This window comes from Oryctolagus cuniculus, chromosome 10 (genome assembly GCF_964237555.1).
Source record: "Oryctolagus cuniculus chromosome 10, mOryCun1.1, whole genome shotgun sequence".
Taxonomy (NCBI): domain Eukaryota; kingdom Metazoa; phylum Chordata; class Mammalia; order Lagomorpha; family Leporidae; genus Oryctolagus; species Oryctolagus cuniculus.
In genome coordinates, this window is record NC_091441.1 from 55,624,414 (window position 1) to 55,637,972 (window position 13,559).

At 47.4% G+C, this 13,559-nt stretch overlaps 1 pseudogene; it reads left to right on the forward strand.

The window, feature by feature from the left end:
* The first annotated feature begins 8,385 nt into the window (after positions 1 to 8,385).
* On the forward strand, positions 8,386 to 13,274 carry LOC103349369 (serine/Arginine-related protein 53 pseudogene; annotated as a pseudogene).
* Positions 13,275 to 13,559: the final 285 nt, after the last annotated feature.

Consider the following 13,559-nt stretch of genomic DNA (forward strand, 5'->3'; position numbering starts at 1 on the left):
AACCCACATGGGAGACCAGGAAGAAGCACCTGGCTCCTGGCTTCGGATCAGTGCAGCTCCGGCCATAGCAGCCATTTGGGGAGTGAACCAGTGGAAGGAAGACCTTTCTCTCTGTCTCTCTCTCTCACACTGTCCGCAACTCTACCTGTCAAATAAATTAAAAAAAAAAAAAAAGAAAGAAAATAGGTTTGCCTGAAGTGAATATAATGTGACAGTGTCTGTGTGTGTGTGTGTGTGTGTGTGTGTGTGTTTAATTTGCTTGAAAACGAATGCCTCCAGCCAGCTCAGTATCTGACTTATACTCTGAGAATCATTGCCATCAATTCTTTTTTTTTTTTTTTTTTTTTTTTTGACAGGCAGAGTGGACAGTGAGAGAGAGAGACAGAGAGAAAGGTCTTCCTTTGCCATTGGTTCACCCTCCAATGGCCGCCGCGGCCAGCGTGGCGCACTGCGCTGATCCGAAGGCAGGAGCCAGGTGCTTCTCCTGGTCTCCCATGGGGTGCAGGGCCCAAGCACTTGGGCCATCCTCCACTGCACTCCCTGGCCACAGTAGAGAGCTGGCCTGGAAGAGGGGCAACCGGGACAGAATCCGGCGCCCTGACCAGGACTAGAACCTGGTGTGCCGGCGCTGCAAGGTGGAGGATTAGCCTAGTGAGCCGCGGCGCCTGCCGCCATCAATTCTACCACAGTAGTTTGTTCCTCCTGGTCTCCCACATGGGTGGCAGGGACCCAATTATTTGGGCCATCACTCACTGCCTTCCCAGGTACATTAGCAGGAAACTGGATCAGAGGCAGAGTAGCTGCAACTCAAACCCGCACCCCAACATGAGATGCCAGCATCAGAAGCTGCAGCTTAACTTGTTGTACCACAGTGCCCTCTCTGAATCTGTAAGCTTTGAGGGCTCTGTACCTGACATACGTAAAACCTGAGACAAATTCATTGGCTTATATGTAAGAAGATTATGATGTGGCCCAAGTGCATTGTTCTAAAAACAATCATATCCCATAGGACATAACTTTTCTTTTCTCTTCTTTTCTTTTCTTTTTTCTTTTCTTTTCTTTTTTGACAGGCAGAGTTAGACAGAGAGAGAGAGAGAGAAAGGTCTTCCTTCCATTGGTTCACCCCCCAAATGGCTGCTACTGCCGGCACACTGCACCAATCCAAAGCCAGGAGCCAGGTGCTTCCTCCTGGTCTCCCATGCGGGTGCAGGGGCCCAAGCACTTGGGCCATCCTCCACTGCACTCCCTGGCCACAGCAGAGAGCTGGACTGGAAGAGGAGCAATGGGGACAGAATCTGGCGCCCCAACCGGGACTAGAACCCCGGGTGCCGGCACTGCAGGCAGAGGATTAGCCTAGTGAGCCTCGGCACCAGCCAGGACATAACTTTTCAAGTCATTATTGAGGTTAATCCCTGAATATCTCCAAATGAGGGAGTTATATTGATTTGATCTTATATGTTCTACGCAATGTCTACACAAAAATTCAGTTTTAACTAAAATATGTATCATGCCTTTTCTACCTTTTAAAACAGTGTGCTGAAGAAGATCCAGGCTCCTGGCTTCAGATCTGCCCAGGTCCAGCCGTTGTGGTTGGAGTGAACCAGTGGATTAAAGACCTTTCTCTGTCTCTCCTCTCTCTGCCTGTAACTGTGCCTCTCAAGTGAGTAAATAAATAAATCTTTTTTAAAAATTACAGGAGCTGGTACTGTAGCATAGTGGGTAAAATCGCTGCCTGCAGCGCCAGCATCCCATATGGGGGCCGGTTCGAATCCAGCTGCTCTACTTCCCATCTGGCTCTCTGCTATGGCCTGGGAAAGCAGTTGAAGATGGCTCAAGTGCTTGAACCCCTGCACCCACCTGGGAGACCTGAAAGAAGCTCCTGGCTCCTGCCTTCAGATGGGCTCAGCTCTGGCCATTGCAGCCTTCTGGGAAATGAACCAGCAGAATGGAAGACACCCCCCAAAAACACACACATCTCTCTCTAATTCTGCCTTTCAAATAAATAAATAAATAAATCTTTAAAAAAATACAGTGTGCTAAAAATTCTCTTACTAACTTAGGTGTGGGGAGCAGCCCGGACTGGACTGAGTTACTGGAATTAAGACTTATTCTATGCATCTGCTCTCCCACAATATGGCGCTGGGAGAGAAGTAAACAGCTTCCGCACAGCTGCCTCCAGTTCAACCAATAAACTGTAGGACTTGCTCCTGATTGGAGAGCAGCGTACTCGGCGTGTGGGCAGCCAAGTTAGGATTGGCGGAGGAGGACTATAAAGGAGGAGAGAGACGGCATGCACCAGGAACATCTAAGGGGAACATCTGAAGGAACGCCTGTGCAGCCCCCGAGAGAGCCGGCCGGCGGTGTGCCGCTCCCCTGCGGAAGTGGGGAATGTGGCCAGGGGGAACTGCCCTTCCACGGAGGTGGAAGGGATAGTAGCCAACCCGGGAAGAACCAGCAGCAAACCCGGGGAGGGCCGAGCAGACGAAAGAACGGCGCAGGGTCCTGTGTCGTTCCTCCACGAAGAGGGGGAGCGACACTTAGGTATTATTACTTTTTTACCTCAATTGCTCTTGATTTTTGTTTTTATTTATTTATTTTCTAAAGCTCTTTATTTATGTGAAAGGCACAGTGACACAGAGAGAGAGAGAGAGAGAGATCTTCCATCCACTGTTTCACTCCCCAAATGGCTGCAACAGCTGAGGCTGGGCCAGACTGAAGCCAGGAGCCAGGAGCTTTTTTCAGGTCTTCCACATGGGTATAGAAGCCCAAGCACTTGGTCCATCCTCTGCTGCTTTCCCAGGCACTTTAGCAGGGAGCCGAATCAGAAGCAGAGCAGCCGGGATTTGAACTGCTTTTGCAGTACATGGAGCTGTTTTCCTTTACACTGATATTGAATTACTATTTTCCTTTAATTTAATTTTTCCTTTAATTTTATACTTATGGCTTTTTAAATGATTTTTTTACCTCTTTTCTCAATGTGAAGCTGTAACTTTAAAAAATTGCTTTCAGCATTCCAATTCCAAGCGCCCACTTTGCTGCTGATGTTGATGATACTACCAATAGCTGTGTTAGGCAACATGTGAAGCACTATGTGAATATTTTTTCCTTTAATCCTCATGGAGTCCCTATAGAGTAGTACTGTTATTATCACCACTTACAGAGGAGGGCATAGCGGCTTAGAGGGAGGTATTCATGTACCCTTGTTCATTCACACAGAGACAGACGGGAAGGGAAACTACTATCCAAATGCAGAGCTCAGTGGCGCTGACTCCTGGCGTGGCCTGGAGTTTCTAAACAGACTCCTTGCTGACTTCCTTGTCCTCAAACACAGTTCAAAGCTAAGCATGCTAAAAAAGCAAAGCTGGTTAACCAAGGTGCTTTTATTCCTCGAGCAATATCTGACTCTCAAACAGTAGCTATGCTAGAATTTGTTCAGAAACACACCAACCAAGTGGCTTATTTACCTTTCCAACATCTCTGGGGCACACTCCTGTCAGCAGGCATTACTATAGCCGTTTTGCACAGTTTAAAGTGTGTGTAGAGACCCAGTGAGGCTCCACAAGAATCAATGTTCCTCACAACCACCCGAAACCTCTCCCTGCTCATTGTCCCAAACTGTGGGACCCGTCGGCCCGCGGAAGCCCAAGATCCGCTCAGATACCCTTGAGCAAATATTTGCTCTTTTCTTTTTCACTTTTTTCCATTGCTTTCTCATTCCTTGTTGACAATGTGAGAGGCCCGATGCCAGGCGCCAAGGGCAGCTTCCTCCCCTTCCATTGCTTCCAATCCTATGGAGTCAGAATTGGGTAACAGGCTCCGGGAAGCAGATGATTCTATGTCTTTGCCTTCTCAGTAAATGGCAACTCTACTTTTCTCATTATTCAGGCCAAAGCCCTTGGAGTCAGCCTATCTGCCTCTCCTGTGCCACCTCCAACCCATTAGAAAAGCCTGCCCACTCTGCCCCCCACAACAGAGCCAGACTCCAACCCTTCCCACCACGTCCATGGTCACTGCCTGACCCACGGTGCCATCACCTTCCCATGTTATGGCAATGACCTCCCTGCTTCTACCTGTGCTCCCTCAGTCTCTTGGCCAGCAATCGTTAGACTGGGACAGGCATTTGGCACAGCAGTTAGATACTGCTTGGAGTGTCCACATCCCATATCAGCCCAAGTCATGGCCCCTGCTCTTCCAATCCAGCTACCTGCTTATGCCCACCCTGGGAGGTAGCAATGACTTGGCCTCAAGGACTTGGGCACCTACTCTCTGTATGAGAGACCCAGATGGAGTTCCTAGCTCCTGGCTTCTGTCAGGCCCACTCCTGACTGTTGCAGGCATTTGAAGAGTGAATCAGAGGATGGAAAATCTTTCTCTTAAATCAGAACAAATTCCCATCTCTACTCAGATCCTTCGCATGGCCCCAGCCCACACATACCAAAAGCCACCCTCTGAATCCATGCCCCACCCCTTCCAGTCCCACTGGCTTCTTCCAGGGCACCCACTGGTGCCAGTTGTGGCAATACCTTTCCAGAGTTCAGGTTTGGTCTTTGTGTTTTCATCTCAAACTCATTCATGCAAATGAGAACTGGGACAGCATAAAGAGCTGCTCGGGGTTGTTAGAGGTCTGGACAGTGCCTGGCTATCCTCACATGCTAGCAAGGGAGCCTGGCACTTGGGCTTGTCAGGTTGGCATCTTCTGGGTCACCTGGATGGCCCCTGCCTGGCCGCTGGAGTCCCTCCTCCCTCCAGCAGGCGTGCCCGCCCCTCCCCGGTGAGGCACAGCAAACATTGGTGGCGACAGCGTGGACATACTCCCTGTTTGCCATAGGTGGCAGAATGCCCAGAAGCAGCCCAAGGCCAGCATTTCAGGGAGAAATTCCAGGCTGAAGAGACGCCCAGAGAAAAAGGGAGGCACAGAAACCCCTGGAGATTTCAGCAGTTACCCTCAAAGCAGGCTGGAAGCAGGTGGGCTGGGCAGTGCCCTGCAGGGCTGGCTGAGGCCAAAACGAAGCTGGATGAGATGACACCTGCTCTACCCAGAGCCCCCTGCTCCTGTAGCCTTCACCAGCAGCAATACTCTGGTGCCCAGACAGCTTCCTTCCTGCCAAGGCCAAGTTCCATCTCCTGCTTCCCCAGTGCTCAGCTTCCAGGGTTCAGGAAGGGTGGATGAGCATCAGCTGAGGTGTTCTTCAGTTTTGTATCTCAGCTCCAGCACATGCACCTTGCACACAGCAGGTGCCCCCACCTGCAGGATGGCCCCACCTGCCCTACCAGGCCCCTGGCTTCCTGCTTCCTTGCCCCCACCGACCCACTTTTCTTTTGATGAGGGGCCCAGGAGACCCACCCCTTCTGTTGTCTCAAGCCTCATTCCTCTGGCTGCGCAAAGGGGCCACTTCCCCTTCCCGCCTGCCTCTCCTCCGCCAGGGACAAAGGGGCCCGGCCCCCAGAAACACTGGCTCCTGGAGTCAGGAGAATGCCTGGAATGGCAGAGGCCTCGCCTGAATAGAAGAAAGGAGGACTCTAGGTGAAGGCAAAGCGGAGCAAGGCACAGATCAAAGGGAGCCTGGAGGAGGGCAGCTGGGAGACAGATGAGGCCCGTGAGGGTCAGCACGGGGACAGGCGCCACTCACAGATGCTGGGGACAGAGTCCGGGCTCCCCTGGAGAGCCCACTGGCCGCCAGGAGACGGTAGATGGGAAAGGTAAGAGAAGGCATACGTTCAAACAGAAAAGGATCAACCAGGGATGAGGGCATCTCCCTGTGAAGCAAACGTGTAGCCTTCCCAGCGTCAAGGTTGGGAGCATCCCAGGCTGGCCTGTGTGTGAGATGCAGAAATAGGGCCAGTTAATGTTTAGCTCCCAGTGGGAAGGCTGAGAAGCTGACTCACCCTAGTACCCGGGTTGCAGTGCCCAAGTTGAAGCCACCTGTGATGAGGAAGTGACCTGCCCAGCTCCAGAAGCCCGAGCACCCTCAGCCTCGCACAGGGATCCTTGGCTTAGCCAGGGAAAGCCCCTTTCGGCTTTCTCCTGTTTGTGTTGGCTTGGTTGTTGGGGGTGTTGGTGGTTTTAACATTCTAAACTCAAATACAGATGGTACTTGGATTGGATCTTGCTGGCTCCACCTCCAAAAGAGGTGTTGGATGGCAACTTGTAGCACCTTCTAGCAAGGTTCACCTGCCTACGTCCACAGCTAATTATAGAAGAGTGGTGAAAACCATGGATTTTGGAGCCACATTAGCAGCTGTCATGTCTTGCCTTGTTCTCTTGCTAACAGTGACTTAGGGAAAGATTCTTGACTTCCCATCGGGTGATTGCTTGTGCCTGGCTCATACCAAGAGATGAACAAATGCCAGCTGCTATTATTATCATCATTGTTATCATCATCATTTTGATTATTGTCACCTTTCCCCAAAACCTGGAATCGATGTTCTGAAACAATTCTAGACCTCTCCACAGAAACCCCATTTCCCACCTGCGGCCTGCATGGAGCTGCCACTCCCTCAGCACAGACACACTGGGCGCCTCCCGGGATGGCCGCTGCAGGGTACAGAGCAAACAAAGCAAGGCTCAGGTGTCTGCACAGGCTGGGGAGCCGATCCCAGGCTCACACGCATGCCTGTAAATCCCCCCTTCCTCCCCTCACTTCTCAAAACCCCATCCACCCAAACCCCATTGAGTACACCCCCACCCACTTCTCCCCATGGCCACTGCCACCCCCAGCAGAGCCATCACCTCCCGCCCAAACTGCAACAAGAGCTGCTGACTGTTCCCCGAGCTCCACTCGCATCCCTTCTGTGCTGCATGCAGCGTGTCCAGTGGCATTTGTAAAACCGGGACTACAGAAACCTTGTCACTCTCCTGCTAACCACCCACCCCCACCGCCACCGCCACTGCCAATGGCTGCCACCACCCTTCAGATAAAATCTCAGGTTCTTAGTTGGCTCAAAAGACCCTGAATGATGGGGCCCCTGCCCACCTCTGCAATCTCACCCGGAGCCACACTCCTCCCTGTCTATGGCACTCCAGGCCACTGGCTCAAACACCCCTTCCTCTTCAAAGGGCCAGCGCCTTTTCAAGTCTGCGGTCAATGGCATTTCTTCAGAGAGGCCTTGTCTAATAACACGCCCCTTCCCCCCACCTGTTCCCCCTCCCACTCTGCCACAGACCCACACTCATTTCTCCATAGTGCTTATTTCTGGAATTAGATGTTTACTTGCTTGTTGATCTGTTTTTGGAGCCGCCGTGGCTGCTTTGGTGTGTTTGTTTGTTTTGTCTCTACCATCAATATTGAAGACAGAGTACATTAACTGAAGCACTGCCTTGCATAAACAATGAAAAACTGAGGAACATGAATAATTTGGTCTCTGGTATTTGAGATTCAGGAAGGAGGAAGGAGAAAGCCATGGATTTTAAAATTGTGATGCCGGGGATAAGGGTGGGTGGGCAGAATAAAGACATTTTCATTTCCTTCTCTTTTCAAAATAGAATTAAAATCCCAAAACAATAAAAACATGAGATTAGGGCTGGCGCTGTGGTGCAGCAGATTAAAGCCCTGGCCTGAAGTGCTGGCATCCTATATGGGCGCCGGTTCGAGTCCTGACTGCTCTTCTTCCGATTCAGCTCTCTGCTATGGCCTGAGCAAGCAGTAGAAGATGGCCCAAGTGCTTGCTTGGGCCCCTTCACCCACGTGGGAAATCCAGAGAAGCTCCTGGTTCCTGGCTTCAGATTGGCACAGCTCTGGCCATTGCAGCCATCTGGGGAGTGAACCAGCAGATGGAAGACCTCTCTTTCTGTCTCTACCTCTCCCTGTAACTCTGTCTTTCAAATAAATAAAATAAATCTTAAAAAAAAAAAACACATGAGATTAACATAAAATCAGAAATTTAGTGAAATTTAAAGATCTGAAACCCCAGACAAAAATATAGGAAGGAAGAGAGCTGATGGGGAAATGGTGAGTGACTCAGCACCAAGAGGAGGGTCACCCCTGAGTACTTGTAAGGTAGGGTTATGGATGAGAAGGCATGTATTTATTTTTCAAACACCAGAAAAGCTCAAATATTAGAGGCAGCAATTAATACCAACTGTAGGTGTTAAGGGAGTGATACTGAAAACAGAGGCACTGGATGAAAGCTTGTGTGAAAACCAGTCAGGTCCCCATGTGTCCACTTCGTGGAGGCAAATATCCCCACCTCACCATCCCTCCAGCCCACATTGCCATGCAGCAAAGTGAATGTGTGGTTCTCTGCAGAGGCAAACAAAAGGTGCTCTACCTAGGAAGTTCTACTTCCAGATACTGGAATTCCAGAAATAAACAAAAATGGAAGGGAGGAAGTATCCAAAATATTTGAAGGACATGATTCTCTGGGTTGAAAAGTCCAGTACCAAGCATGAAGAATGGAGAAGGACCCCCATCAAAACGTATCGTTAGTGAGCATTGTGGTGTAGCTGGTTAAACTGCTACTGATGATGCCTGCATCCCATATCAGAGTGCCTGGGTCAAATCCAAGCTACTCTGCACTTCTGATCCACCTTCCTGCTGATGTACATGGGAGGCCACAGATGATGGGTCAAGGACTTGGGTTTCTGCCACCCATGCAGAGACCCATATGGAATTCTTGACTCTAGCTTTGGCCTGGCCTAGCCCCAGCTAATGAGTGGCATTTGGGGAGTGAACCAGTGAATAGAAATCCTCTCTCTCTCTCTGTCACTTGCTGTCTCTCTCCCCTCCCACGCCGTGTTTGTGTGTGTGTGTGTGTGTGTGTGTGTGACACTACCGTTCAAATAAATAAATGTTTTTTAAAATTTAAAGACACATCATCAAAGTTTACAAATAAATGAACAAAAGATTCTAGAAGATTCCAGGGAGGAAATGAAGGTCATATGTAAGGGATCATGTGTGACAATAGTTTCAAAAATGCTGATAGCATCACTGAACACTACAGGATAATTCAATAATATCCTCAAAAATTCAGAGTCTAAGTTATTTTCTAGCAGGAATTTAAACACATTCATTTTGTGTCAGAGTAAAATAATGATATATTCTGCACATATAAAAAGACAAAAAATGTGTTTCTTATGCATTCTTCTCAGGAAGAAATATTTGTTCCACAAAAACAAAAAAGTTGAAAGAAAATGGAATATGGATCCAGCAAGCAAGGGAGTCAGCAGAAAAGAGAAGGAAGGAAGTTTGCAGGATGAGTGATGGGTAGTTTCACGACATCAACCTAAAGCCACAAGCCAACGGAGCAACCTCTTAGACTAAAGCAGAAAGGCAAAGACTCCAGCAGAAAATGTTATTGAGAGACACTGACACAACAGCATAATACAGCTGTTGAAGAATAATGGAAACTTAGACATCTAAAGAAAATTAAACTGATAAAATAAACCAACAGATATTAACTTCGAAGAAAACAGAATTTGAATGTGAAAGGAAATGTGATCAGAGGGCATGATTTGATTTAGCAGTGAATGGGATTTGCACATTCATAATATAGAACATCTGAGCATGAACATAATCAGAATAGGCATAGAGATTAACAAGAGAGGAAAAAGCGTTTAAACAAATGATTATTCTATAAGAGGAAGCTAATAGTTAACATCTAAAATTGATGAATGTCCTTAAAAAAAGAACCTTAAAAATAGAACTGCCAAATGATCCAGCAATCACAATGCTGTGTATATAACCAAGAGAAATGAAATTAGTCTGTCAGAGAGACATTTGCATTACCATGTTTATTGCTTCACTGTTCACAATAGATAAGATATGGGAGCAACATAAATGTCCATCCACTGATGAACAGATAAAGAAAAGGTGTTTCATGTATACAATGGAATACTACTCAGCCATAAAAAATGATAAAATCTTACCATTTGCAATAGCAGGGATGGAACTGGATGTCATTATGCTATGTGAAATAAGCTAAACACAGAAAGATAAATATCCCATGATCTCATCTATATGTAGAGTCTTAAAAAAAAAAAGATGATACCTTAGAATTTAAAAGTATAATGGTGGGGACCAACACTGTGGCATAGCAGGTAAAGCTACTGCCAGTGATGCCAGCATCCCATATGGGTGCCAGTTTGAGTCCTGGCTGCTCCACTTCCAATCTAGCTCCCTGCCTGGAAAAGCACTGGAAGATACCCCAAGTGCTTGGGCTCCTGCATCCACATAGGAGATCCAAAGAAGCTCATGGCTTCCAACCAGCCCAGCTCTAGTAGGTTTGGTCATTTGGGGAGTGAATCAGTAGATGAAGATCTCTCTCTCTCTCTCTCTCTCTCTCTCTCTCTCTCTCTCTTTCTAACTCTGCCTTTCAAATAAGTAAATAAATCTTAAAAAAAAAAAAAGTACAATGGTAGTTACCAAAGGCTGGGGGAAGGAAGGGAAAGGAAGGAACTGGAGCAGGTAGGTTAAAAGTTACATAGTTATAGTCAGGTAGGGGAAAGAAATTCTAGGGTTCAATTGCAAATTAGGATAACTATATATACTGTTAATGTACCGCATATTTATAAAAAAGAAAAACTAGAAGATAGAATTTGGAATGCTTTCACCATATAGAAAAGTTAAATGTTTGAAGAGATAAATATACAGTGCTCCACTTACAATCCAACTCCCTGCTGATGCAGGAGGGAAAGCAGTGGAAGATGGCTCAAGTGCTTGGGCCCCTGCCACCATGTGAGAGTTCCTGGCTTGAGCTTGGCCCAGTCCATTCGGGGAATGACCAGCAGATGGAAGATCTCTTTGTCTCTGTGTCTGCCTCTCCCCCTCTCTCTGTAACTCTGCCTTTCAAAAAAATAAATAAATATTTAAAAAAAATATTCACAAGGCAAAATTCTGCTTAGTATAGGAAAGAACAGCTTAGGGGTTGGAGTATGAGCTAACCAAAGAAATTCTGATGATTGGACAGTGCTGGAAGAATTGAAGTTCTGACCAGAGTGGAGAGATCATTGAAACTCAACTCAGACTCCAGAAGGTGCACACTTGAAAAAATGAACTTGCTAGACCTATACTAACAAAATCTTAGACTATTCTTTTTCTTTAAAAATTTATTTATTTATTTGAAAGTCAGAGTTACATAGAGAGAGAGAGAGAGAGAGAGAGGTCTTCCATCCGATGGTTCACTCCCCAAGTGGCCACAACGGCCGGAGCTGTGCCGATCTGAAGCCAGGAGCCAGGAGCTTCTTCCGGTCTCCCACACGGGTGCAGGAGCCCAAGGACTTGGGCCATCCTCTACTGCTTTCCTAGGCCATAGCAGAGAGCTGGATCGGAAGTGGAGCAGCCGGGTCTCGAACCATCGCCCATTTGGGATGCCGGCGCTTCAGGCCAGGGTGTTAACCTGCTGTGCCACGGCGCTGGCCCCAGACTATTATAACTTAATATGATCAAATTGATCCACTGGGAAAATGACTACCTTCCAGAGTAGCATTCAATGCACTTAAAACACACACACACACACCCCAAATCCAGACTATCATAAAAATAGAGCTCATAATGTCAACTAAATGATCAATTGTTAGAATATGAAAAAGTAGGCCGGAGCCGTGGCTCACTAGGCTAATCCTCCACCTGCGGTGCTGGCACACCAGGTTCTAGTCCCAGTCGGGGCGCCAGTTTCTGTCCCGGTTGCCCCTCTTCCAGTCCAGCTCTCTGCTGTGGCCAGGGAGTGCAGTGGAGGATGGCCCAAGTGCTTGGGCCCTGCACCCGCATGGGAGACCAGGATAAGTACCTGGCTCCTGGCTTAGGATCAGCACGGTGCGCCAGCTGCAATGCACTGGCCGTGGCGGCCATTGGAGGGTGAACCAATGGCAAAGGAAGACCTTTCTCTCTCTCTCTCTCTCTCTCTCTCACTGTCCACTCTGCCTGTCAGAAAAGAAAAGAAAAGAAAAGAAAAGAAAAGAAAAGAAAAGAAAAAGCAGAAGAGTATTAGACATAACTAGGATACAATCTATTGAAATAAACTTAGAGATAACACAGATGTTGGAATTGGCAGGGAAGTGTGTATTAAGCAGCCATTAGAAAGATATTTGAAAATCAATAAACAAAAATATCAACACAATGAATCAACAGTGGAGAAAAATCACAGTATAAAAATGAAAAGTTATAAAGAGTAATCGAAGAGAAATTCTTGAACAAAAAAAGGAAATTCATACAAACATTGGAAACTACAGAAGAAAACATTAGCAACTTGAAGATACAAATCATCAACACAGAACAATCAGTGGAACCAGGAGGGCACTGAACTTAAACTTGCGCAGTTCCGCTAGTGGTGCCCTTGTCTGAGGAAATGTTTCCAGGTCTGCAGCACTGGTGGGTTGGTGGGAGGTGTGAGTCCAAAAATCCAGATCCAGTTTATAGAAAGGGGATGCCAGGCATCAGATACCAAAAGAGGAAGCAGAAGCAGGAGGAAAAAGAAACACTGTAGACGGCCATCATCCTGCAGTTCCTCAGATAGCAGAACACACAGTCCAGAGAAAAGTGGAAGGAAATCAAGATCAAGGTCCAGATGCTGGTCCAGAGATCGTGAGCCCCATTCACACTGTCCTGACACAGAGCACTGGTCACGCGGTAGCTCTTCCTACAGCTCTAGAAGACAACGAAGTGGAAGTGGTTCAAAGGGCCGTGGGAATCCTCTAGAGTTCACAGGTCTGGGTTGGAAAGCAGAGCAAGGAGCTCCAGGTCAGGACGTCGTCCACACTCCCAGAGTGGAAGCAGTGAAGGCCCAGCCACAGAAGAACCTGTAGTTGGTCTCGGGATGGACAACAACGTGAAGGCAGAGATAACGAGAAAGGAGAGGGATGGAGGCGAGGGCAAGGAAGTCGACAGCGTCAAACGTGGGAATCTGCAAACATCAAAACTGGACGAGAACATCCGCCACCAGCCGAGCAGGCCAAGGCCAGAACTACAACTGCTGCAAAAGCTGATGAAGCACTGAAAGACAAAGAAAGAAATGAGCAAGAAGCAAAGAAATGAGGAAGACCAAGCCACCCCGGGAGAGCAAGTGAAAATATTAAAGAAACGGAAGCTATTGAAAGTGATTGCTTTATTCAGCGGACATTCAGATCAAGTAAACCAGTCAAAGTCAATGGGATCTCCTGCAGGGAAACGCGAAACCTCAACCCAGAACCGGAGTCAGTCATTGCTGACCCACCCAATACTAAAAAGGAAATAGACACTACCAGCAATCCTACCGCAATCAAGGACCAAAATGACAATTCTCTGGGCCACCCAAATTTATTTGTTGACAAAGCCGACACTGAGGAAAAGTGGAAGAGATAAATCCCACCTGACAAGAAAGGCTGATGGAGAGTCTGGCAGCTTAAGTAAATACACACGTGGTTGAGTTGACAGGAACATTGAAAAGTTAGGTTTTTTGTGTTTTTTTTTTTTTTTTTTTTTTTTTTTTTGACAGACAGAGTTAGAGAGAGAGAGAAAGAGAGAGAGAAAGGTCTTCCTTCCATTGGTTCACCCCCCAAATGGTCGCTACGGCGCCAGCCAAAAAATTAGGTTTTTAAATCCCAATATTAACTTTTTTCTTAGAAAGAATTTAGCAGCTCTAATCTC